This window comes from Bactrocera dorsalis, chromosome 4 (genome assembly GCF_023373825.1).
Source record: "Bactrocera dorsalis isolate Fly_Bdor chromosome 4, ASM2337382v1, whole genome shotgun sequence".
NCBI classification, from domain to species: Eukaryota; Metazoa; Arthropoda; class Insecta; order Diptera; family Tephritidae; genus Bactrocera; species Bactrocera dorsalis.
Genome location: NC_064306.1, coordinates 7,547,951 through 7,574,990, shown reverse-complemented (window position 1 = coordinate 7,574,990; position 27,040 = coordinate 7,547,951). Strand labels below are relative to the sequence as shown.

The 27,040-nt window shown below is 32.4% G+C and overlaps 1 protein-coding gene across 4 annotated transcripts in view; it reads right to left on the bottom strand.

The window, feature by feature from the left end:
• The window catches only part of LOC105232172 (signal element on autosome protein 2), a 55,064-nt gene extending 40,245 nt beyond the window's left edge, over positions 1 to 14,819 (bottom strand). Inside the window, exon 1 of one of the 4 annotated variants that reach the window (XM_049456654.1) lies at positions 13,446 to 14,819. The gene's annotated coding sequence lies outside the window, so the exon portion shown is untranslated. Of the gene's footprint in view, positions 1 to 362; positions 382 to 1,738; positions 2,313 to 13,445 lie in introns of those variants that run through there. The other 3 variants (XM_011213796.4, XM_049456653.1, XM_029552755.2) reach the window with 3 other exon arrangements.
• Between the last annotated feature and the right edge of the window lie 12,221 nt (positions 14,820 to 27,040).

The following is a 27,040-nucleotide window of genomic DNA, read 5'->3' as shown; positions in this document are numbered from 1 at the left end:
ATTACATTTCGATAGTTTTCTCTACTTTTACAACAAATTTCTTTAACCTTCTCACAATCCAAACCCTAAAAGTGCTTTCTAAGCTTTTCATACCCCCCTTATTTACTCTTCTTTCCTTTCCTACTAACTTTTTGCTTGCCAGAGTCCTCCTCCTTAAAGTTTCCTTAACTTGTGAGAACTTTACGCTTCAAAAATATTAAAATTTCAACTTCTAAGTAAATCTGACAGCATATTCCTTATTTTAATGAGACTTTATCCGTTTAATTTCTACAAATTCCGTGCCACTTCACGACTTAAACCCTCCTTTAATATAGTTATGCCTATATTTACTGCATTTAAAGAAATTTTCGTCAAAATCTCACCTTGACCTCAAAAAATATTTAAATATATTAAAAAATATCCTTGCGCAACATGTACCGTTACTGCTCTGACTTTGTAGCTAACTGTTTTAAATGCTTGCACTAAAGCTGCTAGTAACCTACGCTCGCCTCATACTCTCCGCTTTGGCGCTCTTGCTTGTGTGGTACAATAGTTTGAGCGCACTTGTTTGCTCTCTCTCAACACTCATAATATATTTTCTCTCTCTTTCGCTCACCTTGAATTACTTCATTGAGCAGTACTTTTGTATGTGCTAAACTAACCTCGAAATTAAGTAATTTTTCTTGAATTTTTGAGCGCTTTAGAATGCACTTGTTCTATCTCTACTCTACTCTACGCTCAACTGATTTTTATGCTTTATGTGTTTTGATTTGAATTTTCGTTATTTGAATCGTTTACTTGAACTACTCTAACCTTAAAATAAGTAAAAAATAAATAAAAATTTGTTTTCTAAAATATTCTGAGTTCCCGCTACTTTCAACAGATTTTTTCTCTGCTCTCTCTCTCTCTCTATTTTGGTTCTTCTAGTTATACTTTTGAATTAAAACAAGCCCAAAATATCGTGAAGACCTTCTTTGATTAATATTTCTTCTAAGTCAATATTCTGAATTGTAGTTGTTTCTACTCTTAACAGATTTAGTAATTTTATTTTTCGATTTTCTTTAGTCAAGTAGCATATTTAAGTTAAGATAACCTCAAAATATCGTGATGAACCTCTTTTGTTAAAAATTTTTGCTTTTTCCAAGTTTCAAAATATTATTTCCTAACATATTCTAAACTCCCTCTACTCTCTATAGATTATATACTTTATTATATTTTATATTATCTCTACTTTCTTGTTCTTTGAGCCGTAATTTAGAGCCAATCTAACCTCAAAATATCGTATATGTCTTTTTTACCATCATTATGTTACCAAAAATATATTTGCAAACTGCCACAAGCCCACCTCAACCCATTTCAGCTTCCCTCCTAATTTTCTAGCGCTTTCTACACAGTTTCTAGTATTTTTTCTTCTCCTTCTTCAAAATTCAATTATATTCAATCTTCAATAATAATTAATTCAAGCTCCAATAAATATTATATTATTGCTTTTCTACACAGAAAAGTTTTGCAACTCTCAAAGAGCTTTTTGTAAGCTTTTTAGTTTTGCGAAGTTTTGAACCATTTTTGCGCCTTCTTAATGACGATTAGGGAATTCTTTGAGTAAAAAATTATGATTTTTCGAGAATTCGAACGTTTTTAGAAATAAAACATATATTTTTTGAGCTTTCGAGAGGTTATCTAATGACGATTGGGGAATTCTTTGAGTAAAAAATTATGATTTTTCGAGAATTCGAACGTTTTTAGATATAAAACTTACATTTTTTTGAACTAACACCTGATACTGCCAATTTAAGCTCCTGAGACACTTTTAATATCGCTAAGTATATTTTTTTTATTATCACCGTTTCAGAAGTTCGATTTTATCACAACTTTTTTCGAGTGCTACTGAAATGTTTTAACTTTTTCACACGTTTTTTAAAACACTAACACTTAATTTCAATATATTAAATTTAATATTTTTGAATTTTGATTTTTTGCTGGTATATATTAGTTTTTTTATTATTTAAAATAATCACAAATCACGTGTTCCTTTCACTTAGCACTTTCGTACAAGACTGAGCTTTTATTTTCAAGCTTTTGAGCTTTTATGCAACTTTTTTGCTAACACTGGATAACGGCGTTGCTCACCTGTTGTCTCTGCAACTTCAAGCACTTAACATAAACTGTTTCAAACACACTGTGATTTGCGCACCTTTAATGAAATATTTGTCGCTTGCTGTTATCAGCTGATAATTTCGAATGAATTTTTTTGTCGCTACAAAAACTATCTACGTTTGTGAGATGCTTAGGTAGTTAACTACACGGCACGATCGTTACTGTCGTTCTGCGGTGGTATGCCGAAATTTCGGCTATGACATTACCTCTGTTGTAGTGCTCCTACAACAAACACAACATATGAGTGCAACAGCGGCGCAACTACAGAGCGCGCTACAGCATATTCTACAGCTGTAGCTCATGTAGATTTGTATGTGTTTGTCTCGTTTTGGCAGTCGTTGTCCTGCTTATGCGCGCACGTGTGTGCGGCGCGCTGAGTATGTATTTGTATTTATACATACATATATGCTTGTGTGTTCGTGTGCGCCGATCATCCTTCGTAGCGAAGGCAGTGCGCAAGTAACTACTCGTCGCTGCGTATAGTTATGTTGCGCGTGCGCGCAAGGCATACAAAAATAACAACAACGAGCAGCAGCTACAGCAGCGCTGACAGTGCCGGCGTCTATTGTGGCAGCGCGCTGCACACCTTTAGCAAAATGGCTGCATACATATATATGTATATGTAGCGCGCAAGTATGTTTATGTATATTTGTAGTGCGCTTCCTTGCGCTACTTGCAGCGCGCTGAGCGTTTTTGTGGATATACATACATACATATATCTAACGAATGTATGCTAAGCCGCGCGCCTTGTTGCAAACTAACTATCGAAAGTAGCAAAAATGTTCTACATAGCTATTACTTTGTTTAAGTGCTTACAAAATGCAAAGCCAAGAACTTAAAATCACACTTGCAGTTCAAGTAATATGAGCGCTTGCGCATATACTCACTCATATACACATTTTTCATACATACATATCTATGTATATATATATATATACATATATATATAGTTTGTACTCACTATCTATCTACTTGCGCGACACTCAGCGCTCATGCATACATACACACAAACATATAATCTTGCTCTTCCAGCAAGTAGCGCTGCGCGGCAGATACACACATACTCTCTGCGCCGCGCATCCTTAATTACTTTTTACCTGGAACTGCGCTATTAATTATGTATGTATATTACAATGAAGTGGCATCGCCACTAATTGCGAAAAATTGTAATCACTTGCGGAAGTTGACCAACGCTTTGGCGAATCTTTAGCACGGCGCGCAGGTATGCTGCGACACATACAAGGGCCTTAACAATAGCCGCGATCGCGCACAAAAACGGAAGAGCCGTGCTATCCTTGAGCCTTGCAACGCCTACTAGTTGCAACCATCAATACTATAATACAATAATTTACAGTTATCTCGCGTACTTGGATTGCTATTTCTAGGTCATTGTGTTTGTGAGTTTATTCTTTTCAATTTTTTCTTTTTGTAAAGGTGAGCGCTAGCGAAATTTTAATACAGAAACACAAACAGGGTAGGTTCTAAAAATGCATTGCGCTTAGAGTTTAATAATAATAATGCCAGAGTTTTTGAAAAATTACAGTTTTGCCTTGCCGCCTACAAAACAATTTTGTTATTTTGAGCGAAATTATTATGAAAGTGCTCGTATTGTTTGAATATACATTTCTTTGTTCGTATAAATGTTAAAAAACACTTGAAACTTGCTGACAAAAGTTCATCGTTAATTTGCTATTTTTTATTGATTGTTTAATTTAATTAAGTTATAATTTTTAATCTTGCTTGATTTTATTTTTATAATTATTTTTGTACATATTTGAAAAATTAAAAAAAAAAATTTATTAAATTTAAATAATTTTTACTTTTACTTAATTTTTTTACGGAATTTATATTTTAATTATTATTAAAAAATTAAAAAAAAAATTAATTTAAGTTTTTAAAAAACATATTTTGAAATTTGAAAAAAAAAATTAATTTAAGTTTTTAATTTTTTATGTTCGTATTTTAATTAATTTTTTACATAATTTTGAAAAAAAAAATTAAATGAAATAAAATTTTACATGTTTTGAAATTTGAAAAAAAAAAATCATTTAAAATTTTTAAATTTCAATTTTTTTATTTTTTTTAATTAAATAATTTTCAAGTACAAAATTTTAATTTTTATTGTTATTTTTTTATTTTATGTGTGTATTTGTAATTAGATTAAATATATTCTGGAATAGAAAATAAATAATATAAAACCTTTAATTTTTTAAATTAAATTAATTTTTCATTAAAAAAATAAAGAAATTATTTTTTGATTGTAGGAAACTTTATTTAATTGCTTCTTTATTCTTAAATTTTGTATTTTTTATGTTTTATTAAATTTCAATTTTCAATTTTTTTTTTATTATTCCAATTTGAAATTAAACAATTTAATTTAAAAAATTTGTTAGAAAAGAAAAACATTGGAATTTCAAAATAATGAATTTAAATTATAATTAAAAATTTTAATTAAATTAATTAAAAATATTTTAATTTTTTTTTTTCAAAAATATGGAAATTAATTATAATTAAAAATTTTAATTAAATTAATTAAAAATATTTTAATTTATTTTTTTGCCCTTTTCTTTAATTAAAATTGTGGAATTTAAAAAATATGAAAATAAATTATAATTAAAAATTTATGAAAATAAATTATAATTAAAAATTTTAATTAAATTAATTTAAAATATTTTAATTTATTTTTTTGCCTTTTTCTTTAATTAAAAATTTAATTAAATTAATTCATAAAAAATTTAATTTGTTTGTTTGCTATTTTTATTAACTTTTAATTAAAGAAAGTAAGTTATTTTTTTTTTTAATTTTTTAAATTAATTTAATTTGAATTAATTTAATTAAATCCTTAATTAAAGAAAAAGGTTAAAATTTTTTTTCATACTTAATTTTGTTTACAGAATTTTTTTATTAAAAATTTATTCCCTTAATTCTTAAAAATTCGATTTTTTTTTTTAATTTTCTATGCTTTATTTAAAAAAAAGTTTGTAAATTTTTAAATTTATTTATTCGAAATTTTTTAATTTTTGAAATTTAAATTTCTAATTTTTCAAATTATTTTAATTAATTCCGAAATTTGAATTTTTTATTTCATATTGTTTTTGTATTCCAACTTTGCTTCAAGCATCTCATTTACTTATTTATGTACTTAAGCTTCAACGTACATACATACATATGTACATACACATACATACATATGTAGTATGTATGCTGTGCGCTTAGCTCGTAAAATCTCTGCATAAATGTTGCCAACATGGTTGTTATTGTTGTTATAATTTTTTATTTATGCCATTTTTTACGTTTGCCTGTTCCATTAATTACCTTTTGTGGCACGTACCCATTAAACATTTCGACTTCTCGCGAAAAATATGCACATACCGCACATACATACATATATATATGTGTGTATGTAAATGCATAAGATATGCTCGAAAATATATTCGAAAACACACTTAAGCGCTTAATGCGTTTTTTCGGCAAAATGAGCTTCCCACACTTGCATGTACACATACATACATAAAAATATATGCAAATACACACACATTTACATGCTTTTATGCCGCCACTTTTGTATCATAAAGCGCCGTTTTTAATGCGCATCTTGCATGTGCTGGGCTTAATTGCAATTGATTTGTTGCAAATAATCAGATGCACACACACGTACACATACACATGTATATATTTGCATTTACAGCTGTAATTAGTAGCTGATCTTTGCAAACACGATCCTCGATTTTTTTTCGCAGCTTAAATGAAATACACGCTTAAGTACGCGCATAAATTATGCTTAAGTCAAAAAGCAACAACAATTTTAAGGCATTTTTAATATTTCACATTAACGTTTTTGTAATGTAAGGTTTTGAATCGATTTGTGTTAGTGTGAGGCTAATTATTATGGACTTTAAGTACTTATGACTTGAAATGAGCGATAAAGGTTGGTAAAATCGCAAAAAAAAGAAAATCTTCTCGATTCTTCCAAAAATATTTTAAAATTTTGTAACTCCTCTCACGTCATGATTCATAAAAAATATAGGAATATCACACAAACAGTAGAAAAGAAACACTTTATTACAAGAGCTCTTGAGGGAACGGCTGATACCATAACTAGGACGCCATTTTAATAGCCTTAGGTTGATTATTTGATAGCCAGCTGAAAACCATACTAGATTATTTTTTTGTTAATCAAATTAGAGAGCTTCAATCTGCCCTTTCAACTAACAACAATCACCTCTAAAGGCTTTTACAGACTCTACTTGGCTTCTCTAGTTTAACATTTACTCCCGAGTGCTACTTTTACACAATTTTTATCGCTTCAAATATGATTAATATGTCTCAAACTACTTTTCCAGTTCTTCGATTTTGTTTTGCTTCAATTATTTAATACTATGGATTCTATGAATCAATTAATTTCGTTAGCTAACGTTGTTACAAAAGGGGGGTCTCTCATCCGAGGCTGGTTGTTAATTTTCATTGAGGTTTTTTTACGTGGCGGGTCCCAAACCCTGAATAGGTGATATTTCGCCTTCTCACTTTAGCTCGCCTTCAAACGGATGTTCTTAAGCTACCCAGAAGATACTTGGTCGAAGACCGGAAGCCGTGAGCTGCTTGAGTCATATGAAAAAGAATCGTTTCTGGCCACTCCCAAGTGAATGGCGATCAGAGAACTTTCCTAACTTGCGCGAACTTCTACACATAACTCCAGAAGAAGAACGTTGTTACAAACTTATTTCCTTAACAAATCGTACTTAACCTCAATTTGAAACTGCATTTTTGAGCGAGTTCGAGCATATTTCAATGAAAATTTATGCAAAATTCAGACGAAGCCAGTGAATTGAAGTATTCCCGACTTTTGTATGATTTTTCAGAAGTTAAATGTATACATACTTGTCATCTAGCAAACAAAATTATATATCCAGACATTGTCTACTTTTCAAGTAAATTCATTAGTCCAGTCATTTAAGCTTAAATTAGGCAAGAATCTCGGAATTCGAGATACACAGCTGTAAGTCTGTAAATACTTGTATATTGACCCCCTAAAGTTGTCTCAAAACCTACATATGGTAGAGTATACCTACAGCTGTGTATCTCAAATTCCGTGGTGAACTTACTATACTGACTGGGCTATGTAAATTAGGTTAGGTGAAGTTAGGTCGCAGTGTTGATTAAAAGTCGCTGGATCTCACTTAAACTTGAAGATATTCGTACTTTGTGTCAACCAAGAACTCCTTAAAAAGCATCAACACATAGATGGGCAAAGCGTTTTGAGCTCATCACTAATTTATTAAGGCATATAATATCAACTACACCCACTTTGCTAGGTTCTCCAAAGGTGTGTCTACCGAGATATTTCATTATCAGCCTGGCAGTAGAGGAGAAAGTGACTGTGATTCCAACTCGTCTTTCTCCATGCAATTTTGGCAAAGAACGTGCGACAAAATACTTAGTCTCGTCATGTGTATGACCTTTGGACAACATTAAGTCAGAGCGCCTACAATTGGATCAGCTTGAATTTGTTAAGTGCAAGTAGTTCGGCAAAGCTCTTACTGTTCACTTTGAGTCAGAAGCAACTCACAGCGACACAAGTTCTGACATTGGCATAGATCAATATAAATCATTTTCAAATTCTATTGGACATATTTGTAAGGCTTCCAGCTACGAAATCTAACCTAGCAAGACGAGAAATAGAGAAGGTTGCTTTCTTTAAACCTAACCTAAAAAATTTAGAGAGTTACAGAGAGGTAACGGGAAATAGTAAAAATTTAGTCTCAATGGTACAGAAAAATAGTCAGATTGAGCTAATCTCAACTAAAGGAGATGGGATATTGAGAACTTATAATATTATATTTTTTAGTTAGAAAAAATCCCGAAGTTAAAAAAAATTCCGAAGTTAAAAAAAATTCCGAAGTTAAAAAACGCTTTATGCTCATGAGTTATTAAAGCGAAAATTTTATTCGCATTGGTTTTTATTTATGAAAATGTTGGAGATTTTGCTTTGCATCAAGAGTTTTATATTTTATGCATAATTAAGAATTAAATATTTTTAATGTATTTTTTTGAAAATTTTAAATATATTTTTTTTATTTTTTATGAATAATTAAGAAAAGCAATTATTTTATATTTTTTTCGTTTTTAATAATGTTAAATTTAATATTTTTTGAAATTTTTTTAAATCAATTTTTTCAGAATTTTTTTTGAAAATTTCAAAATTTATAAAAAAAAATTAATAAGTATATTAATGCACAAAATATTTTTCTTTCTTCACAGCTTTACATACTAATGGTGAGTGTTTTTAAAACTTATTTCAATTATTGTAAAAAAATTATATTTTTGTAAAATTTTCCAAAGTATATATTTTTTTATTATTTTTTTTTTATAAATTTTTCAAAAATATTTTTTTATATTTTTGTATAATTTTCCAAAATATATATTTTTCTATTTTTTTTTATAAATTTTTCAAAAAATTTTTTTATATTTTTGTATAATTTTCCAAAATATATATTTTTTTATTATTTTTTTTTTTTTAATTTTTCAAAATTAATATTTTTTCGATTTTAACCAATATTTTGAAGCATACTAGAAATATTTTTCTTTGTGGTTTTTTTACAACCAAACCACATTTTTTAAATTATTAATTTCTAATAAATTGACTTTATATTCAAATAAAACCAATTATTTTTGAAAAATATTAAAAATCAGCAAATAATTTGAAAATTCTAAGAAAAGTTGTAAAATTACGGATTTTTGTTTCCAATCACTCCTAACAATTAATTTCTTGAATAAAATATTTAAAAAATTAAATTAATTTTGTTTTGATAATTTTTCATTGATTTTCAAACTATTTTTATAAATAAAATATTTTTAATAAAAATTAAAAAAAAATCCAATTTGATAATTTTTTTGTTAATTCGAAAAATTTATTGAATACGAACGTGATATTTGAGAATTTTCAGCAAGTTTTAAAATTTTTCCAAATAAAATAACTAGTGTGCTTTGAGTTCCAGAATTGAATTTTTAGAAAATATTTTATTAAACATTTTAAAGAAATATTCTATTTCACTATAATGCTATTCGGGAACTGTAGAGCGCTTTTCACGTTATTTAATTTATTTTTAATCTTTAATTCTCCATGGCCGTCAATATGTGATGTTACAAAAATTTTAAAATTTTCTTAATTTTTTTAATTTTTTTCCGTTATAGATATTTCTGAAAATTTTGCATAAAATATTTTTAAGAAAACCGCTCAAAAACTTTCAAAATTTCATAAAAAATTATAAGTGATTTTCCTCCGAAATTTTTTCTCAAACTTTTAATATTTTTTTTTTTGTTTATACAAATTTTTCTTTTCCTTTTTTTCTAAATTTTAATACAAAATCTCAACCATTCTTCACGCTTTCGCCAAATTCCCATACATAAACATAACATCGTGAATCACAGCCGTCGTTTGCGCAACGGAATTTATGCCATTGCATGCCGTCGCTATTAGCAGCTGCTGGCAACATCTCCCCTTAGCCGGCTGTTGTTATTGTTGTTTTTTAATTAAACATGCCTTTGTGCACGCGCAAAAACTAACAGCTACAGCTGCTGAGATTGCGGCAATGCTGTCGCGGTGTTCTACAAGGGGGCTGTTAATGCGGTGCTAGCGGCTATGCAACCCTCTTTTTCGTAAGCAAAAAAACCTTGATGCATTGCAATTAGGCAGATTAATCTGTGTAAGTAGAGTAGGGTGCTGTAGAGAGTTATTATTGATATTGGTAGCTGTAATATGCTCCAGTAGATCTTTGAGCAGATTTCGAACTGATTTTAATTTTTTATTATGGAGTTGTTTTCATTAAAATTTTTGTGAGAAAAAGTAAGTGATTATATGTATTTGCAGTCAATATTTCCTTAAAATCCTTTAATGATGCAGTGAAATTTTTTTTTTAATTTTTGAGTTATAGCAATGAAAATTCGCGATCTCTAATCGCTGAAGATAATTCCTTCAATACCCAAAACCTTAATGATTTGAATACTATTTTTAACTATTAAAAAGTAATATTTATTTAAAATAAAGTGCCAAGAAACGTTAAGCTTAATTGTGAAGGATATACATATACCAAATTTAGAGATATAGCGGTAACCCCGGTCGGTTCAACACCGGGATGTTTCAAGTTTTTTTTGCGTAGAATTTCTTTTTAAAATTTTTGCATTTTTTCACAAAATTTTTTCATCCAAAATTGCGTCTTATATTTAGAGTATTTTTTGCTGAAATTATCACATCGGAAATATTTTTTCTTCAGAAAAAAAATAATGAGCTTATAAGAATATTTCAAGAACTTTTTACTTGAAAATGAAGAAATTACTAAAAATTTTGAGTTATTGTGCTGAAATTTAGTACACTTGTGTGAGATCAGTTCAGTATCAGTTTATGGGTTATTGAGTTTTGGAGATAACAAAACACCTGAAATGTTTTTCCTGCTGAATTTAAAATAATATATGAAGAACTTGTTTATTTTTTATAGATTTTGTTTTTATTTTTTTCTGACATTTTTTTTTGAAAATTTTTTTTGAAATTTTTTTTTTGAAAATTTTTTTATTTAAATTTTTTTTTTAATTTTTTTTTTTTAATTTTTAATTTGTTTTTGAATATTTTGAGTTATGACATTGAATTTTGCATATATTTTGCATCTTATATTTAGGCTTATTGAGTACAGTAACTTTGTTTCAAATTATCACACTCGAAATATCTTGCAAAGTGAAGAACTTTCTACTTAAAAATGCGAAAAATATTCATAATTTTGAGTTAGGGCGCTAAAAAATTAAGAAAATATGAAATATTTTGAGTTATGGCGCTGAAATTTGGTACACTTAGGCAAAAGTAGTACGTTGACATATTTTTCACACAAGCTTGAAGTAATTTCGAAATATATTTTCAAACAATATTGGCGCTTATTTTTGACAAGAATTTTTCTGAAATTTTCAAACTTTACATTTTTTTTTTAGGTTTCTTTTTTAGGCGCCGAAAATAATATTCAGATCACTTTTTATTTTGCGATGAAAAATATACTGAGGTTTTTGAGTAAACCTGTTAAAATTTTTTGAGTCAACTTGCTGAAGTACTCTGAGACTATATACGAGTATAGTCAGCTAAAATGCAGGAAAAACTTAACATCACAAAGTTTTGACTTTTGGTTATATATTGGTTATATAGTGGTTATATCTGATATCGAAATCAAATTATTGTTTTGCATTTTGAGCGACGATAAAAAATATCTATTTAATAATTATAGTATTTTTTTGAGAGAATTGTATGTATATATTTTTGCTGTATTGTAAATGATGTTTCAATAGAATTTTTACTTAAAAGCGCGGAATATGTTGAACATTTCTGAGTGATGCTGCTGAAATTTGGTAAAACTATCAGGTTACTTGTTTTATTATCAGTTAAACTATCGGTTATCTATTAAGTGAAAATTAAACTGACGTCCTTCTCTCATTGAAGAATATATTGAAACTTTTGAAAAACCTAATTGATCTAGAACTAATTTCCTCAAATTATTCGAACTTATATTATAATTTTTTATTTATTATTATTATTTTTTTGCTGCAATGAATTAAATGCTATTTCATCGGTATTTCTTTTTTATGTCACGCTGTAATATTGTCAAAAATTCTTCCCAACTGCATTGCAGAAAAAAAGTTCTACAGCCTTTCAAAAACATTGGTCATATGGAGACCTTCTAAATGCTTCCAATTCGCTTTCAAATGTTGTCTAAAAATGTATTGTTATTTTTGCTGATGTGCTCTTAGATTATCAAAATACTTCAGCAATACTTTTGACAAGAGAATAACAACTCCTTTGCTTCCATAAACCTATCTAAATATCTAGTTTTATCCACTGTTAATACTTTAAAGGCTCATTATCCGGATAAACAGCAGCTAAAAGCATACAAATTTCTCAGAACACATTGGAAATTTTCTAAAATTATTATATTTCATTATCTTCGCTTATTATTTTATGCTTAAACCCGCCAATTTGTTATGTATAAATATTTTTTTTTTAATTTAGACAGACATAAAATGTTCATCTAATATGCTAACTAACATTTTCTCTTATTAAAAGTTACTATTTTTTGAAACTACGGAATTGATTGTAATTTTTAAGTTATCTGCTTTAAATTTCGGATAACTAAATTTTGATATTTTGGCTTGTTAATTGCCAAAAATCAGGTAAAAATCTTCGTTAGAAGTTATATTACTGCTGCCTACAAAAGTACTCTAAATAATCACTGTTAACATTTTAAACCCTCCTTAATGCCGCTAAATTCCAGCTAAAAGCATATAATATTCTGATGAAAAATTTAAAAAATTGTAATATGTTTATTTTAGCTTTTTATTTTAAGCTTAAAATCCCAAATATTTTATACTTTAGAATTAAATATTCATCCTATATGTTAACTAACCTTTAATAGTTTTACTTTTAATGTAAAAGTAGCTAATATTCAAAGCTGCAAAATCGCTATTAATATTCATGTTATTTCATCAGAATTAAACATAAAAATATTTCCGTATTTTTATTTGCCAACTGCCAAAATTTAACTAAAACACTTAATTGAAAGCTGTATTTCTGCTGGCTACAAAAGTTCTCTAAATAATCACTGTTAACATTTTAAACACTCCTTAATGCCGCTAAACTGTTGCTAAAGGCATAAAATTTCCTGAACACCTACTTAAAAATATCAAATAAATTTCCTTTTGCTCTTAACTTTATGCTTAAAATTCCAAATTTGTTATAATTCTGTGCTGAAATGATTAACCAACTTGTAAACTATCCTTTAACAGTTTTACTTTTAATGTAAAAGTAGCTAATTTTCAAAGCTGCAAAATCGCTATTAATTATAATGCCATTTGCTCGAAATTTAATATAAATAAATTTCGAATCTTTAGCTTACTAACTGCCAAAAACCAGCTAAAACGCTTGGCTCAAAGCTATATTTCTGCTGTCTACAAAAGTGCGCTACCGACGCTGTTTGCTCAAAGTGCCTGTTGCTGCTAACAGTTTAACGCAATGTTGCTTAACAGTTTTATGGCTTTTGGCTGCTAAAGTTGTATTAAGCGCTGCTAATGTTATAATAAATACTACTTTTGTTATATAGTTGCAAATTTTCGAAGTTATTTTTATCTTTGCCGATTTTTTCTACAATTTTATGTTTTTTTAGTCATGCCATTATATTTTTTTATTAATAAATTGTAAATACATTTTTGCTTCATACCTACTAAATTAAGAAAAAATTTATAAGCATATTGTGTAAAAAAATTTAAATAAAAATTTTGCTTACACTGTGCTGCTATTGCGGTTGTTTCGCAAATGCGCGCTACTCGGCGACAATGCTTGCAGCCGCGTATCCTGCTGGCTGCTGTTTTCTCCTTTTCCAAAATTTTCTGCTAATTCTTTGCAATTTTGTTGAAATAATTAATTTTGCGAGTTCTTATGCATAAATCACTGAGATATTTTTGTTTTTAAATTTTTACACAAGAAAAGTTTCTACTCTCCGCGCACATCACTCGCTCGCACACACTTGAACCACTTGCTGTTTAATTGCTTGGCTTGATCGCCTCACTCGCCGGCTACTACCGAGTGTTACTTATTTGTTCATATTTTCTTTTGTTATTTTTGTAAATATTAGTTCGCAATTTTTTTCGCCAATTTGTTATATTCGTTACTCGTCGTGTTGTTTTTGTTAATATACTTGCTTATTTTGTTTTATATTTTTTATGATTTTTCGCTTTCGTTATTTATTTAACTTCGTTTTGTGCGTTGTAATGCTTCTTTCTTGTTGTTGTTGTTGTTTTATATTTGTAATACTTGCTTGTTGCTTTGTGAACTTCATTATGAACTCAAAATCTTTTCTAATTAAACTCAATTGAACTCAAAAACAACCATGTAGAATGAAACGTAACCAAAGTGTCTAACGAATTTTGTTGTGTAGCGAATTCTGCTGCCGCCCGCCAGGCGCGCTAAGCGTAAATAAACTTTGCGTTGTTAAATTTATTTATTTTGCGCTTTTTTCGTAGCGCGCTAAGCGTTTTTCGACGCGCTGATTGGCTTTTGGTAGCCACTGCTGTGTCGCGCCGCGCCGCGCTCGCTGTGTCGGCCGTTGGCTTGTCGCAGAAATTCGAATTTTGAATTTTGTCTCGTTGAACGCGCGCAGCACTTTTACACGCACGCTTTTACTTGAAAGCTTGCTGCGTCAGTTTCTTACGCGCGCGTCGCGTTTTAGTAATTTTTTTTTTGTTATTTTTCGCTTGCAAAACTTAAAATCCAACTCAAAATTTTTTATTGCAATTATTTTCAAATTTTTTTTTGCACTTAATTGAAATGATAAACTCATAAATTTTAACGTTTGCCGAAAATTTTGTTTTCTTGCTTGTCTTTTTGTCAAATTTTGCCAAATTTTTGCTTGTCAATATTTTTTTCAAGATCTTTTATGCCGAAAAGTTTTTGTGTTTTTGTTTTTGTTTGCCAAAAAATTTTTTATTTGCCGAAATATTTTTTGGTTTATAATTGAATTGAAAATCAAAAATGAAAAAACTGAGGAGAGGCGCTAAAAGCTAAAAAACTGCGCTCAGCTCGCTCGATCGCCCGTATGCCAAGCTGCTCGCGAGTCCTTCTTTCCGATCCGGCGTTCCAAATACAAATGAAACTGGCCACAGCCGGCGCAATTGGCCAAGCCGTCGTCGGCGCATAAGCAAACCAACCAAAACAACAAAAACAACGCGCACGCACGCACACAAACGTCAAAATGGCACGAAAGCAGCAGCAAAAGCGAATGGCCAAGCAAAAAGACGCTGCCAATAGCGTACAAAAACAAAAAAATTAGAATCGAAAATAATCGTCGTTGCGTCAGTCGAATAGTCGGTCGGCCAGTTGGTGCTTCGGCTGGCTGTGGCTTCAGCGCTAGGCTGGTTGGTTGGTTGGTTGGTCGGTCGTCACATTCATTCAGTGCCAATTGGTTTGTTCGGCGCGCGCTCGTGCGCTCGGTGGTTGTCGTGCGGCGCGTTCATCGGCATTCGTTGGCGACGCAGGCAAACAACCACTGTTTGCCGGTCGTAAAGCCACTACAGTGGAGTAAAAGCATGACTTGCGCGCTTGTGTGTGTGTTCGCAGCCACTCTCAGCGTGTTTAGTTGTTGGTCAGCTGCGGGCTGCAGCGCTGCACCACCTCCCCAAGCGCCTATACGTTTTGGTTATAAAGACACAAAGCGCGCTTCATTCACTCTTTTTTTTTGCTAATCTGCTCTATCAGTTGCGCCGCTCTTTGACTCATCATTCGTTGTACTTGTATTTGTGCGCCTTACTACCACATACTCCTCACTAACATAACGTTTATTAGTGGCTTTGTGATCCTCATTTGCCGCATGTTTCCCCAACTACTTGCTTTCGTCGCTTCTTCGCACTCAATCTTACCATTCGTTCTTACAGCGCTTCTCCTATTTGTCTTTATTCTGTACTATCTCTTGGCACTCTTTATATTTTCCACTCATTCCTTCTGCTTTTTCGCTGTTATTATAACCAACATGCTTCTACATTACTTTCTGTTAAGTCATGCTTAAATTCTTATAAGTTTTCAGCAGCATCCATATTCGAAATCCACTCATTTTGTTGCTCGCGCTCAACCATATTCAACAGCGCTCGACTTTTGTCAAAATTTTTTGCATTTTTTGCTCATACCCTCCAACTACAACAACATAACAAGCATTCTTTAATTCTAATTCGAGTTTTTTCTTCAACAACAAGCACACTTAACGCCTAGTCACAGCTTAACAGTCACTCAAAATTAGCACAGCCGCTTAACAGCCATTTTACATTAGCTTTACAGCCACCCTAAAGCATACTAACAGCTTGCAAAATAATGCTTATACTTCACACACACACACATTCAAACAATTTTCAGTTCATTCACACACACACACATACTAAAGTAAGCATCCTAGCTTTTCACCACAACACCAATTTGCCAATTAGTGTAGCGCAACATTACTTATTGACGCTGCCGCAGCCGCTGTCCGCGCTGAGACCGGTAGCCAATCGAGGCTTTACACTTCCAATTTACGTATGCATGTATGTATATGTATGTATGTGTGCCCTGTGTGGTAGTAAATATTTGCTTGTAAACTCACCACACTCAGCGCAACAGCGTTTATTGCTAGGATGTATCACTGTTAACACGGTATAAGCGCACTGTTATAAGAGCAAGTATTAAAAAGACTTGAAAACGAAAATTAGCTGATATTTTATGTTTAAATATGCTTTGAGCTAGTAAATAATATATCTGTAGTTAAAAATATCTATAAAATTCAGCTCTAGAACCTCAATCGGAACGAAAATGAGGAAATAGCTTTTTTATTTCACATGGGAAGTATTATTAGTGAGCGAGTGGAATGAAACCATATTAAAATTAATTTGGCTTAGCAAGATTGTAACCGATGAAGTTTAATTTTCGATAATTCTATTGAGTTAATCTCAAAGGCAAGACAGTCAGTGAATATGCATCGTTTGCAGCCTAACAGTAATCAAAGTAATAACAGTTAACAGTGCTTAATGTTAAGATGAATGCTAGACTGTTTGGAAGTTAAAAGAGATTTGAGTTATTATAGCGAAATATTCGCATTAAAGAAAAGTTAACAGAACAGTACCAAAATTCTGTTAATTAAACAGAGCCAATGTATAAATAGCAGGCATTAGCATAAGGCACTGTTAAATGAGTTGTAAGTGAGGTTAAATAACATTCAGTAGGGGTTTTAATGTGATTTTGGTATGGAACTGGTTGAATGAAGAAATTATTATTTAAAAAAAATTTAAATTAAAAAATATGACAATGCGAATAAATGAAATATAATTAAGTAAGCAGTTATGCATGAATTTAAAAAAAATATATATATAAAAATTAAATTAAAAAACAAATTAGTCATTATTAAAACATGTTAACGAAAACTAAAAATAATTTAACAAAAATTAAAGAAAATATTAAATTTTTATAAATAAAAATAGAAATAAAAAAATAATTATAGTCTAATTAAAAAATAATAAAAAAAAAATTTAAAAAATTATTAAAAATAAACAAAAAACAACAATTAACAAAAAATGAAAATTGTAAAAATAAATAAAAAATATGGAAGCAAATAAGTAAAGATAATGTATGTTAATTATAAAAATAATTATATATGTATAATAGCGGAAATATTATATTATATAAGCGGAAATAATTAAAAATTTTCAAACTAAAAATTGTTAATTAATTAAATTTAATTTTTTAATAATTAACAATAAATTATTAATTATAAAAGTAGTTTAAAATATATATTTTTTTTTCAATCAAGATTTTAATTGAAAGTTTTTATAACATGAAAAAATATTAAAAATATATAAAAATATTAATTAAATTTTTTTTTCAATTTAATTATATGTTTGCATATAAACACAGGCATTTTTACATATTTTTTAATTAAAATTTTATTTAATCCCAACTCATTTCATCTCCTATCTTAATTACTTCCTCTTAGTTTAATGAAAAATTCGATCTTGTTATTACACAGCATATTTCCTTATTATCCTATTAGCAACAGCTTAGCACTACTTAGGCATTTCTCATAAACTTGTGAATGCATTTATTAAGGCAAATGTGTAGCTTGCATCTGTCTTGCACTCAAATTTCTTCACTTTCTTGCTATTACCAACGCGCATGGATTTCGCTGCAGCCGAAAAGTGGCAGCTGATACACTACGGAATAATTAGAGCGGATAATGAAGTGTGAAAACCGATAGGCAAATGCAGGAAAAAAATGGAAAATAGCTCAAATTGCTTGAGGAAGAATTTAGATTTCATATAAAAACAGGAAGTTATTATTGCTTTAAAATTCGCTTATAATTTAAGATTGTAGGATTAAAAGATTTGTATTAAACTTTCTTGGTTTCAAAAATGTCCCAATAATCCTTTTTTCACCGAGGTAAATAAGTATGGTCCTAAAGAGGATCGTAGGCTCTTTAGAGTGGAACTCGAATTCCACTTATTTATGCTCAAAATCTCCTCAAGTCCTCATAAAAAAAGGGAGCTCCCTAAGTAAATCCATGCAAAATATTTCAAAAAATGTCTACTCCCTCACAGCACACAGCCACCTGCGCCCACTCTCCGCTAAAATAAAGAAGGGGTGTCAGTGTTGAAATTATTAGACTGCATGACTTTTGTTTTCAACTCTCCACTCACTTTATTATCATTCATAGCTACACTTCGCATATATTCACATAAAAATATTATTTTTTTCACAGTTAGACCACTTACTTTGTCGGCACTTGAGCACCACATATTCGTACACGGTCCATGGCCGTCCAACAGTGCACCCTCTTGTAGTCATATGCTGATACCATGTGGCTCACATGCCGCTCACAGCGCCAGTCATACGAGTATTAGCAAATATTTATTTGTAACGGCATGAAATTTCGTATTCCCAACAGTTTTTGCTGCGACACTGCAGTGTTGTTGTGCTTGTTAGCTGCTATATGGTATGAGGACCCAATTGTTTTCGACTGTCATCGATATAAAGAATGTGTATCTGAAAATTCGCGACGCGTCTAATCAGTCAGCTGTGACCTTAACTTTGCTCGGTGAGTTTAAAGTCGGAGCAAATGAAGCGTTGACTGCTATCTTTTGATATTTTTAAGTTACGTAGAGCTACTTAGTCAACGGATTTTCTGGATGTGGAGCCAATCTCGCTTCTAACTAAAAACTTAGCTCGCAAGGAACCCTAATTTGCTGATGAAACCTAATTTTCTAGTAGCGTTTCAAAAGAGTTACCTTTAATCATCTGCCTGACAAGTTGTAAGGTTTTAAAACCTCGCATCACGGGCTCTTGAAAGCCAAACCCAGACAATAAGTATTTGTGTTGAGGACTTTTCCGCCCTTTCTGTCTATACAAATAATATGCGAGCTTATACAGTCCACCTCGTCGCATATTTTGAATTGTCTTACCAAAAACCCTCAGTAACTAGTACGGATACCTATTTTAACATAAAAACCGAAATAACTAAATGAATTCTTCTCTAGTAAGATCTGGCTATTTGCTGGACACAGAAACTCTTCAGAAGAACTTATACTATGAACACTTCGTACCAAAGTCAGATCACATTACTTTCTGTAAACTTTTTTTCTTTGTGGAAACATTTTCTCAACTAAGTATGTAGTCTCTGTTGCTGTTCCTCAGATGAGAGGGATAGTGCTATAGTATATAATGTTGTTTCTCAGATGAGAGCACACTTGGAGGCTAGGACCTTGCACTTAATTGTAAGAGATATCGGTTAGAAAAAGTGCTCTTCATTCCGATTAGTAATAATCATTCAATACCAACGCCTTTTTATTTTTCCTTTTTCGATTCTAAAATTTTTCTTGAAATACTTTCTAATAAACTATCCATCTATCTTTAGAACGATTAGCTGAACTAGGAACTTTGAACCGAGATTTAATGTAGAAAATTCGAACATTAAGAAATAGGATTTTCATTGTCCAGCATTTGTTTCTTCCATCTTCGGACCGTAGACCTTCATTGTACTAAATGAAAGGGTATTGGAAGTACTCGAAGTCTTCATCAAAAAGTTTTCCATATTTCAACTAATTACTTAGTTACCATACAACTCAATTAAGTCTGAAAAGAGACTCTAGAGCTGAGTGGTAGCCTACAGATAAATTGATTTCGTTTATTTTCTTTATCAAAGTGACAAGCTAAACTGTGGATAATTGTCTGAGAACAAGACCATAGAAAGATCTAAAATGAGATTTGAACACTTATTGTTGGAAATATCAAACGATTCGCAGAAGAAGATAGCTAATCAGGTTAAACGTTTCTAGAGAATTAAAGTAAAACAAAGGAGATAACAACGGATAGAGTTGGGCTTTAGGATTAGTGGAGAGGTTTAATGGAGGTTGAGATTTAGGATTAGTGGAGAGCAAAGAAGAAAGAGTCCTCCCAGTAAAGTGAGTCGATGGAAAAGGCAATGACAACTGCTAAAGTTGACCTTGAAGATTTAGGGGTATAATTTTTAAGAGCTGGCAGAGATTGTATTAATAAAGAGCAAAAAAGTGGACTCTGGTGGAAAGCCAAAGATTTTATATACCAGGAGAACTACATAAATATGATTTTAACTGAATAAAGTTGAAGGAAAGAGGAAACACGACCTAAAAAAAGGTTATATCAGGATAACTACTTTGAAGATGATTTTAACTGCATGATGTAGAGGGAAACAGAAAACTCGACCCACCAAAGGTTACATACCAGGAGAACTACTTAAAGATAGTTTAAACTGCATAAAGCGGAGGAAAATAGGAAAGCCGATCCAAAAAAACGGTACACAAGACTATCTCCACCTGATTTGCTACCTGTTTCAGAGACGGTGTCACGCTTCGTCTACCTTTAACTAATTCCGTTGACATTTCGCGATTTCGGTTATTGTTGTCGCTGTTTTTGTTGTTCTTTTGTGACACTGAAATGTAAATAAACCCTTCAAGGTGTTGAAAAATTCACTTGTAAATATCCCAAATCAAAACACACTCAAAATTTACATAATTTTCACGAACATATTATCGTGTAGCACGTGTGAACGAACAACCAAAGCAAGAAAAACAAAAAAAACATAAAAACGGAACAGTAGTAATAATAAAACCCAGCGAAAAAGGGACCAATACACCGACATAACATACTGCCGTAGGAAGGGATCGCCAGTTAGACCGACGAATGGACGGGCATACACATATAAACATACAAATATGTTGAATGGGGACACTCTCGTCACAAAGCGACAGACAAATTGTCGAAATCCCTTAACGACTTAACGAAGGGCGAAAATAAAAACAACAAACCAAATGAAGGCGAATAAAAAATATGGCAAAAGTGAATAAGAAGAGAATTGAATAACATTGACATTACAAAGAGACAATAAAGCAATAAAATAAAAACGCGACTTGGCAGGCAAATCGACTTAATGTGTCGTCACAAGCCGCACGAAGGCGTACAGGCGCTAAGATACACTGTACGACAGCGAAAATTGCAATACGAAAACATAGCGGCTAACAAAAAACAAAGAAATCCAATCCAAAAAAAAAAAAGTTGGAAAAAAATGCAATCGTCGTATGTGAGTGAGAAAATTGAAAAATATAATAAAAACATAAGAAGCGAAGTGAAGATGAAGCAATTGAAGCGTAGCTAAATGGTTGGAGTGGCCAAATAATGCCGGCGTAGAGACGCAGAAACGGCAGGAGTCGTTGTAGGCGAGACGGAAGGAGACTAATATTTCAAGTGGCGGAAGAAAAGAATGCTTAAGTGGTATTTTAAGCGGTATGCGAGTAGGTTTGCTACAAGGACCTCATGCATGCACAATTGGAGACCAGCTACATGCTGGTAGAAGTTTGAAATTCGTTTTTGACTAAACGCTTACTGCGAGTTCTAAGCACTTAACCAAGTTACACTTTATGGTAAACAAGTTTCTCCGGTCTGAAGATCTGAAATGGATCGATGACTTTCAAGGCAGTCAGCCCATCATGTCAGCAAGTTATGTAGACTCTAGGAGAAAAACTCAAAGAAGATATAAATGATAATTATAAGCACTCAGCCTAAGACGACTACTGCGCTGAAGAACTAAGTTCAGCCATCAGATTGGAGGTTCTACAAGTAATAAAAAAGTTAGAGCAATACGAATCAGTTTCTGTTACCAAGAATTTCATCGATCGGAGATCCATTCGGCAATAAAAAGAAGCATACCAGTCCTCCCTGATCCGTCCATCAGCCCTTTTGCAAGTCCTTCTCCACCTGCTCTTTCCAAAGAAGTAGAGGCCTTCCTTTTCTTCTGCTTACCCAGGTCGGTATTGCGCCTAATACTCTCAGAGGAGGAGTGTCCCTTAATCTCCAGGACTAAGTCACTGTCGACGTACTCGTATGTCTCGTACAGCTCATCGTTCCATCAAATGCTTTATTCGCCGTGGCCAATGCGCAAAGAACCATAAATCTTCCGCAGAACCTTTCTCTGGAAAACTTGTAATGCCGACTTATTAGATGTTGTCATCGTCCATGCCTCTGTGCCATATAGCAGGACGGGGATGATGAGTGATTTGTAGAGTTTGGTCTTTGTACGTGGAGGGGGGACTTTACCTCTCAATTATCTACTCAGTCCGAAGTAGCACTTGTTGCCAAGAGATATTCTGCGTTGGATTTCGAGACTGATGTAGTTGTTGGTGTTAAAGCTGGTCCCAAGGTTTCTACGACTTCGAAGATATGACTGTCGACAGTGACGTGGGAGCCAAGTCGCGAGGGCGACGACTGTTTGTTTGATGTCAGGAGATATTTCGTCTTACCCTCGTCCACTACCAGACCCATTTGCTTCGCTTCCTTATCCAGTCTGGATAAAGCAGAACTAACGGCGCAGGTATTGAGACCAATGTTGTGTTGATAAATCTTAAGAGGATAAACATAGCGACTCCGTTCCGTTTGCATACATGCGACTGTTATGAGAATCGGCTCCTGCCCTATTTGTTGGTAGCAACCGTAGTAGACTCAATTACAGAGGTCCCACAAAGCTGCTTAGCAAGATTTTATTGTACCTTATAAAAGAAAAGAAAAGGAATCGTTTTCAGGTTTAAGAGAGGCAGAAGACATCGATAAATTTGTGTTAATCTACGGAGAGAATGGCTGACATCGATAAATTTATGTTAATGTTTGCGGGGAAGGGTCGTCATCGACTGTCTATCAGTTCAACTTGAAGTTCCTGACATCCCGACCTGACAGCTTGCAACCGACAAGATAATTTTCAGTATTTCTACCATAAAAAGGAAACTCGAGACAAATCTCAAAAATTCATCACATATCTCTCAAGTATCTCCCACACTTTTTCGAGCATCTTGTTCATTTTTCGTTTATATTTAATCTTTTAATTGCAATTTCGCCAATTCCGCTGATTTCATTTCGTCATAGCCGAGCATAAATACAATCAGGAGTGTAATTAAAATTTGTTTGCGTTTATTCTTTTTCTCTCTATTTCATTTAATTTATTTGTTTGCCACACTCACGCTTTACTTCCATTCCATTTCGGTGTGCATACATCACATTTGTTTATGAATTTTATTACCGCATTTCAACTCCAACTTTTTCCAGCGAATTAGAGCTTCCACTGCCTGGCGCCCCTTCCACTTCAGTGTTATTTTTTTTTTATTATATATTATTTTTCATTTGTTTCTGCTTACTCGTGAGCTATCTGTGCGCCATCACAACTCGTTAATCCCCAATTTCATTTTCGTCGCAACTCGTCAGCGCAACACAGCTAATTGAATCCCAACTCTGTTGTCCACCGTCCGTTCGTCTGTCTGCGCCTCTGACGCTCCATGTAGCCACTCATGTCCGCGGTTCATCATGTGATGTGACACACGGCGCTGTGGTCAATGCGCCACGTACGTAGTACCCGTCCTCACTGCACACTCCTCTACATAGCTAGCTTGCCTTCATTGTTCTTGGGTGACGGCGAGCTTTAGCTTTTACTCTCAAAATTATTGTTTATTTTTCATTGAAATTTGTTTTTGTATTTCCGTTGTTTTTTTCTTTTGAATTCCGCAATGTTTCAGGCGACGTACAAATGTGTTGTTGTTAATTTTCAATTTTCTGTTAATTTTAGTATGCATTTTACAGAAGTTTTGTTAGTAAATATGTGATCTCATATTATTTTTACTGCCGAGCTTGAATTCTACACATCACAGGGTTATCATCGCTAAATATGTACATATATTGCTTCCCTCAAAATTTTCACTTTCTTTACTCTTTCTTTACTAACTTCGTCTAATCAGATCGTCGAACCATAATTTTTGTTTCAGTTCCAATATAAGAGCTTATATGTATTTAGATCATCAGCATTTCGATTTCAACTAGCTCAGCTAGATGACTGTTGAAGTGAAGAACGATGCTTTAACCTTAGCTTCACTATACAGAACAGTCGAGAAGACAGTGCTGAGATGATTTTAACTACGTTCTGTACAACTTCAAAAGTGTGGGCAATTTATCACGTCTGGTCGAGCTCTTCTGGGCTGCTGAAAGGCCTTGCCCTAAAAGTTTGGCGTAACTTTGAACTTGCAAACTCGATCCTAATAGCTTTATTTTAATCAGGCCATAGACTTCTCAGCCCATTTAATAAATCATAAGAAGACAACCATAATTTCCAACATTCCTTTTTTCAAACTTCTACCTTTCGTTTCAAATGAGAACATAATGAGAATACCCTTTAGTGAAAGGCTGTGCTGCTGTTTGCAACGATTCCATGTTTAGTAACTTCAGACCCAGTAACACCAGTCAGAAGATGGCAGCGTTTCAGAGCAGTATATATATAATCTTACTGGTAACTACTCTGCTACAAAAAACGGTGGTGCTTAGAATTCCCCACAGTAAGTTCCATCAGTGACCATACTCCGAGTTTTCGAACCAAAAGTTCCCAGTCTACCAATGGTTCTTTTATGGTAGTGTAAGACTATTGAAAGCATTTTCATGAGGTTTAAGTTAGGTTAGTTTATACTAAGTGGTCATCACGCCATTTATAGACCTAGTGGTGCTTAGTAAAGCCAGATGGAGTTTGAGTTAAGTTTTGCTTTTTGTTTGGTTCTTAGTAAAGCCGGAGGTTCAGTTTAGTTTGAGTTGAAGTATTCGTCATACAGAACGTCAATACTTTTTGCGAACTTCAAGAGCGACTTGTTATCTACGTTTAGTACTTCGTCTGGTCACTTGAACTCTGAATCTCCTAGATACTTAAGACGAGTTCTAGAAAGTGCTGGATACAGACAAAGGAGGTGTTCCAGCGTCTTTCTGATGTAAACTTCTTTGTACTCTTCACTGTTTCAAACCATAAGCTCGCTCTCTCTCTCTCCAACTAATTAAGTTTAGTGTTATTGAACCTTAGAAAATTTTATCTGGGAATTCAGGAGTTGAAAAAAATGATTCTAAAGACCATAACTCAAGATGATTATTAAAAATATTTACAAAATTTGATATTATAAATCCCTTAGAACTTCGAACCATAAACTCTCTACGTACCAACGGTTCTTTTATAGTGGTAGAGAGCAAGTGATAGCTTTTTCATATGAAAGTAAGATCTTAGAGGATTTTAAACCTAAAATATAAGGCATTGAAAAGATCCCAACACAGAAAAATATTTGAAAATATTTCGAAGATTTGTATTTTCAATCTCCCAAAACTTCGCCACATAAGTTTTCTATGTATCTCTGGAATGATAATATTTGAAAATATTTCGAAGATTTGAATTTTCAGTCTCACAATGATTCACGCCTTAAGCTCTCTCCTTCTCTCTCTCTCTCTCCCTCCCTCTCTCTCTCTCTCGAATTATGCTTCCACAGCTGTATAATGACACTGATGACTTCTTATTGTTTTCGATGAACCTTAGCAGATTTCAAAGGAAATCATATTGAAGTGTTGAAAAGTACAATTATAAAGATCCGAACTAATCTTAGTGTTTAAAAATATTTCAAAATTTTGAATTTTCCAATTTTCAAACTTTTACCGTTGTGTAAATATACACATCTGCATATTTCCAAAGCAAATACCGGTTATTAGCACTAATCCAAGCAAATTTTTTATTTTTCTTAAATATTTTATAAAATAAATATTTATATTTTCATATGCGCTTTGTTTACACAACATGTGTGACTCTTGAATTTACCTTGCAACCTTTTATTTATATTCTCTTATTATTTACTTTCTATTATTTTTATATTTTCGATTACTGGTTACTCACGTTTTTGCTTCCGCTGGCCAAACGGCAAAACGCGCGTCCCTTTGCACGCTCAAATTGCACTATTGTTGTTGTTGTTTGCCCTCCGCTTTGTTTGTCCCCGGCGTTTTGGATAAACAAAATCCCGAAAAAGGTCGACAAAAGCTGAAATGCTAAAAGGAAGCAACGAAAAAACACCAACGACAACAACAAACGCAGGCGCTTTGTTGGGCATGGTCGGTGTTTTGGCGCTGGTGTTTGTGGTGTTTGCTTGGGTCCGTTGGAAAACGTGCCAAAAACCGCAGCACAAAACCGAAATGCGTCGAATGCGTCATTAAATAAAAATTCCCTGCAATAGCAGCAACAACAACAACAAGAAGAGAGTACGTACTATGCCAACAAAATAGGGAAAAAGGCCGCCAACCGCAACATATGTAGACCAAATACAAAAGCATAAGTCAAAGACTTATAAATTGTCTTAGGAAGCAAATTCGAAAATTAAATTAATAACTATTATACTGCACAAACACACATATACATATGTACATATGTATGTCAATACAAATGTGTAGTTTACGCATTCATTCATGTATTTTGGCGCTGCAACCGCAATTCTTCGATTCTGGTTGGCATATTTCGGCGATGACCTTAGAGATTAGCCACAATTATTGAAGAATTGAGGGTAGTCCAATACGAAAGGACTACCGCAATAAGTGTGCTATAGAGTGGTCAGGTACTTGACTGATTCTTTAATGAACAAGAGGTGCTGGAAGACTTTTGTTGGCTCTTACTAGCAAAATGACGAGAATTTGAGCTTCTTAGACAGCACTTATGATTAATAAACTATTTTTACCGGCTTTATATGGCTTTTAAAATCATTTATGAAAAAAAAGTTCATTTAAGTCATAACTTTGAGTAAAACCTCCGAAATATGGCACATCAAGCTGATCTTATGTACAGAACCCTATTTGGGAACATGGATATTGTGCTCAGAACACTCATTAAATGCGGTATTCTTCAAGAGATCTACTTTAAACATATTGCGAAGTCATAACAGTAATTAATTTTTCGGTGAAGAGCCGAATGAACTTAGCTAATTACATATACGTAACATATCCGACTTTATCTCCGTT